Raw genomic sequence first — 6,491 nt, forward strand, 5'->3', positions numbered from 1 at the left:
AGGGTATGGTATAGTGTGATATAGTATGGTAGTGTAGTATAATAAGGCATAGTATAGTATGGTATGGTATGGTATAGTATGTTATGACATATGACATAGCATGATATGTTATGGCATAGTAGGTTAGGACATATGACATGGTATGGTATAATATAGTAATATAACCTTTTGTGTCACTATAGTTGAAGGGTGCACTGTCTTTTTTTTTTTTTCTGCTTCTAAATTATTTATTTATTTGTAATTTTTTGCCATGGTTCCATGATTCATGATTTTTCCCACCCCTCTTCCCTCCCCCCTCCCTGAGCTGACAAGCAATTCCATTGGGTTATACATGTATTATTGTCAAAAACTCATTTCCTTATTTGCAATAGAGTGATCTTTTAATTCCCCAACCCCAAAAATATCCCCATTGAACCCTGCAATTGATCATGTTTTTCTCACATTCAGAATTATGATTACTATGTGTGTATTGCCCTCCATCATATTATCCTCTTTAGATCCTGCTCTATTCCTTTTCTCTCTGATCCTCCTCACCAGTATTTTGTTTTTTTTTCATCCCCTACCCCCACTTCCTCCTCCCTCCAATTACCTCCTTCTTTTGTTTTATTCCCCTTTTACTTCTCTGTAGGGCAAGATAAAATTCTATACCCCACTGAGTATTCTTGTTTTTCCTTTTTTGAGCCAGTTACAATGAGAGTAAAATTTAAGCATTGCCCATCACCACCTTTATCCTCTCCTCTCTATAATGATTTTTCACACCTCTTATGTTATATAATTTACCCCATTCTATTTCTCCCTTCCCTTTTTCCTCAGTGCAACCCTCTCTTTCAGCCCTTGATTTTTTAACATATCATTCATATGCACACATATCATAGCATACATATATATCATTCTATAGCATCACATTTACATACACGTCACATCATCATATATCATCATATACATCATATTATTATAATCAGCTTATTTCTCTACCCTCTTTCTGAGTAAGTTCCTTCTATTTTCTCTATTACTAAGTCTAATTTTTGAGAATTACAGAAGACCTCTTTCCATGTAGATATATAATGAGTCCCTTCAATTTTCTTTTTCTTATTTACCTTTTGGGGCTTTTCTTATGTCTCATGTTTGGACTTCAAATTTTTTGTTTAGGTTTGGCTTATTCCTCAGCAATGCTTGGAAATCTTCTACCTTATTGAATATCCATTTTCCTTCTGAAAGAATAAACTCAGTTTTGCTGGATAGGTGACTCTGGCTTGTAAGCCCAAGTTTTTTGCCTTCCTGAATACCATATTTCATGCCTTTCGATCTTTTTTTTTTAATTAATGAATTTATTTAACCATTTAATTATTTATTTAATTTTGAGTTGTTTTCCATTGTTACATGATTCATGTTCTTTTCCTCCCCTCCTCCCATCCCCTTCCCATAGCCAATGAGCAATTCCACTGGGTTTTATATGTCACTGATCTAGACCTATTTCCATATTATTAACATTTGCACTAGGGTGATCACTTAGAGTCTACATCCCCAATCATATCCTCATTGAACCATGTGATCAAGCCATTGTTTTTATTCTGGGTTTTTACTCCCACAGTGCTTTCTCTGGATGTGGATAGCATTCTTTCTCATAAGCCCCTCAGAACTGTCCTGGATCATTGTGTTGCTGCTAGTAGAGAAGTCCATGTATCTATGTGTATAATGTTCTCCTGGTTCTGTGCCTTTCACTCTGCGTCAGTTCTTGGAGGTCATTCCAGTTCACCTGGAATTCCTCCAGTTAATTATTCCTTTGAACACAATAGTATTCCATCACCAACAGATACCACAATTTGTTCAACTATTCCCCAATCGTAGGATATCCCTTCATTTTCCAATTTTTTGCCACCAAAGTATATTTGTACAAGTCTTTTTCCTTATGTTCTCTTTGGGGTATAAACCCAGCAGTGGTATGGATCAAAGGGCAAAGTCTCCTTTCATTCTTTTAATGTAGAAGCTGCTAGGTCCTGTGTGATCCTGATTGTAGCTCCATGGTATTTGAATGGTTTCTTTCTGACTGCTTGAAGTATTTTTTCTTTGACTTGTTGGCTCTTGAATTTAGCTATTACATTCCTGAAAGTTGTCATTTGAGGATTTCTTTCTGGAGGTGATCTGTGAATTTTTTCAACTTCAATTTTATTTTCTTCTTCAAGGATCTCTGGGCAGTTATTTTTGATAATTTCTTGTAATAAGATGTCCAAGGTTTTTTTTTTTATCATGGCTTTCAGGTAGTCCAATAATTCTCAAATGTTCTCTCCTAGATTGATTTTCTAGGTCAGTTGTTTTTTCAATAAGATATTTCATGTTTTCCTCTGTTTGTTCCTTCCTTTGAGTCTGATTTATTGTTTCTTGGTTTCTCATGAAATCATTAGTTTCTAGATGGTCAGTTCTGGTTTTTAAAGCCTGATTTTCCTCTATCAGTTTTTGGTTCTCCTTTTTCAATTGGCCCATTTCTTCTTGCATCACTTTTATTTCTCTTCACCATTTTTCCTTCACCTCTCTTAATTGGATTTGAAGTCTTTTTTGAGCTCTTCCAGAATCTGTGTCCAATCCATATTTTTCTTTTGGACTTTGCATGTGCTTGCTTTGCTTTCAATGTCCCCATTCTGTGTCTGTACCTTGCTCTTTGTCTCCATAAAAATTCTTTATTTAGGTGATTTGTTTTGTTTTTTGTTCATTTGCCTATCTAATTATAGGTAGGCTCTGTTTTCTGGGAAGTTTAGTCCTTCTTAAACTTTAGTCCCTCTTTGATGCTATTTTTAACTTAATTTCTGGGTTTTTAGCAGTTTCAGTTCTTGGAGGCTGATATGATCATCTGAGGGTCATCTGAGAGCTCTGAGGGTCATTTTCAATCGTGTCTGACTCATTGTGACCCCTTTTGGGTTTTTTTTTTGGCAAAGATACTGGAGTGGTTTGCCATTTCCTTCTCTAGCTCATTGTACCACTGAGGAAACTGAGGCAAACAATGTTAAGTGATTTGCCCAGGGTCACACAACTAGGAAGTGTCTGAAGCCAGATTTGAACTCAGGGAGATGAGTCTTCCTGACTCCAAGGCCAACCCCCTATCCACTGTGCCACCTAACTGCCACTTTATTTTGGGTATACAGTATAATTTTTGTTTTTCTCTTTTCCCACTTAGATAGTCAAAGAAAAATTTTAAAAAAATCATTCTCACTTCTGTTCATCACAAACAAGAGCTGATGCCTTTATTTTAGGAAAACAGGATAGTTCAAGCTGAAAGGGACGATATTTATATATGTCAACTCTTCACTTTTCCAAATAAGGAAAACCTAGTTACTAGCAGATGAGCCTTTGAACTGAAAATTTCTGACTCCAGATTCAATGTACTCTTTCTGCTATGCCACTCTTTATAGGTACTGCTCAAAGTGGTAGCTTGCCTTTTGAACAACATAATTTAAAAGATTCAGTCTCTAAAAAGTCAGCATTTAAAATTGGGCCTTGGCCATAGTCAGAATTTTCCTAAGTCATGATTACATGGATAAAGGATGGGAAGAAATGTAGGAAAGAGGATGGGAAGGGTCTTGCATATCAGAATAAATTGATTTTGTTCAATGAGGTAGGCAAAGTAGCATATGCCAAAGGAAATGAGTGGCTAGTTGGTCTGTCACTGGTTCCAGAAAAAAAAAGACTTTATGGTGCATTTCAAATGAAAATGAAGCCTTTTTGGAAATCTAAACCAGATAAATTCTTTATCATTTTGTTGTTATTGTCACTGGAAAAATCCAATTGGGTGGTTAATGGAGCTATACTTTTATTTATTTTTTTTTTTGTGTGTGTGACAAAAATGTCTGGGGAAGCCCCCGGGACTCAGGTATTCATAGTAATGACCAAAGTAATTTTTCTTTTCCAAAGTCATTTTCAAAAGTGAGAGATTTTCCTTCTTTCAGTATGTGGTTATTCTTCATCTTCCACAGATGAAAGTTGAGTGACTGCATGGAGATCAAGAAAGTACCTTAAAGGGTAAACTTCCAGAATTTAGATGTAAGGTCAAAAAATACTTCTAAAGTAAAAACTGAGAAACAATGTAAAATAATGAGATTATTCATTTGCTGAAATAAACATCTGAGAACATATGGTCTGTCATTATGTTTGATTTAGCAGAATGCACTCAGGTGATGTGGGATCTGATGCTTACTTTCTCAGTAACTGAATAACTAACTCTCTGGTGAGTCAAATCATTCTTTGCCCAAGATTCCTCATCTGTAACTTTGATATGGATGACCTTTACTTCTCTCCTGCTTTTTATCCTATTCATCATCCCCTCTTTCCTCTTGTATAGTCACCACTCTCTTGACTTCCCTGACACCTATCTAACTACTTCTTCTGAGTCTTTTTTTTTTCTGGGTCATCATTTATTTCCTGTCCTTTTATCATAGGTATCCCTCAAGTCTCGGTTATGGGTCTTCTTCTTTCCTCTTTTCATACTGTGACCCAATGGATGACTCTTAGGATGACCCTAATCTCTCTTATGAGTTCCTATGTAGAATCACCTACATGATGGTTAACTTTGAAATATCTCCTAAGAATCTGAAACTCAGCATAACCAAGATGGAATACATGAATTTTCCCTCTAAATCTGACCTATATCCAACCTTCTTTATTTCTTTTCAAGGCACTTCTATTCTCCCAGTCCCTAATCAGCTCATATGTCATTGTCCTCATTAGAAGTCAGCTCTTTGAGGGATGGCATTGTCCTTCTTTTCACTTGTATCTATATCCCTGGAACTTACTGTAGTGTTTGGCACACCGTAAATGCTTCTTTTCCTTCCTCCCTTCCTCCCTCCCTCCCTTCCTTCCTTCTTTCTTTTCTTTTCTTCCTTCTACCTCTTTTCTTCTGAATCTCTGTTTAAAATATAATCTTTTATTGCTACCTTGATTTTCTACATAAGGAATCAATGTGACATCATGGTTAGAAAGGCAATCTTGCAGCCAGAAAGACCTGAGTTCAAATTTTTGCCTCTGAAATATAATAGTTGTAAGACCTTGGAGAAGCCATTTAACTATTTAATTGCTAGATAATTCTCTAGGACTACATATAAATTGCAAGAAAAACTATCTGCAAACCATATACACAGAGACGGATACACTGTGGCACAATCAAATGTAATGGATGTCTCTACTAGCAGCAATGCAATGATCCAGGACAACTCAGAGGGACTTATGAGAAAGAGCACTATCTACATCCAGAGAAAGAACTGTGGGAGTAGAAACACAGAAGAAAAACAACTGCTTGACCATATGGGTCGATGGGGATATGATTGGAGATGTAGACTCTAAATGATCACCCTAATACAAATATTAATAATATGGAGATAGGTCTTGATCAATAACACATGTAAAAAAACAATTGCAGATTGGTTATGGGAGAGGGTGGGAGAAGGGGAGAGAAAGAATATGAATCATTCAACCATGGAAAAATTTTCTTAATTAATCAATACAAATTTTTAAAAAAAGAAAAGAAAAACTATCTGCATCAGCAGATGATATTTCTACACAGAGAGTTCACTGAGCTGATGAAATATACACATTTGTTGTGCAATCATTTCATTCATGTCTGACTCTTCATGACCCGAATTTGGGGTTTTCTTGGAAGAGATACTGGAGTAGTTTGACATTTCCTTTTCTGGTTCATTTTATAAAGAAACTGAGGCAAACAGCATTAAGTGACTTGCCCAAGGTCACACAACTAGTAAGTATTTGAGGCTGGATTTGAACTGGATTTAAATCTTCTTGATTTCCAAGTCTGTTTTTCTATCCACTGTGCCATCTTGCTGCTCTACATATACCCATACACAAATATAAATTTTTCTGCCAGAAAATATTCTATCATTCTACTGGTTGGCAAACATGAATATTTTGTTCACCTTGGCAGTTTTCTTTCTTCCTGAATATTAATGAATTTTAATTTTATTTTGCTAGTTAGTCATAGAGCTTCTGAATCTGTCAAGCTAAGAATCAGGTCCAAGATAGACAGTGACCACACTAATCTACATCCATACTTCAAAGAATTTTTTTTTAAGATATAATACATTGAGCACATTGGTTGCAAAACCACCCCACTTGTGTTTCCCTCTAAAACAATTTCCATTCTTTAAACCTTTAAAAATGTTAATTGGATGCTTTGATCATTTATGCATAATTATCATTAATTCAAAGATCTCCAATAAAACCCTTCCCTTGTAGCCAATAAGCATAGTAGAACCAAGCAAATATACACATTGTTTATGTCTAAAAATATATTCTTTTAAAAAAAAGCCTTATATTCCATCTTAGAATCAATAGTCTATATTAGATCTAAGGCATAAGAGTGATAAAATCTATAGACAACTGGAGTTAAGTGACTTGCCCAGGGTCACAGAACTAGGAATTACCTGAGGCCAGATTTGATCCCAGGACCACCGGTCTTTGGGCCTGCCTCTTTGTCCACTGAGCCACCTAAT

The sequence above is a fragment of the Gracilinanus agilis genome, chromosome 6 (assembly GCF_016433145.1).
Source record: "Gracilinanus agilis isolate LMUSP501 chromosome 6, AgileGrace, whole genome shotgun sequence".
NCBI lineage: Eukaryota > Metazoa > Chordata > Mammalia > Didelphimorphia > Didelphidae > Gracilinanus > Gracilinanus agilis.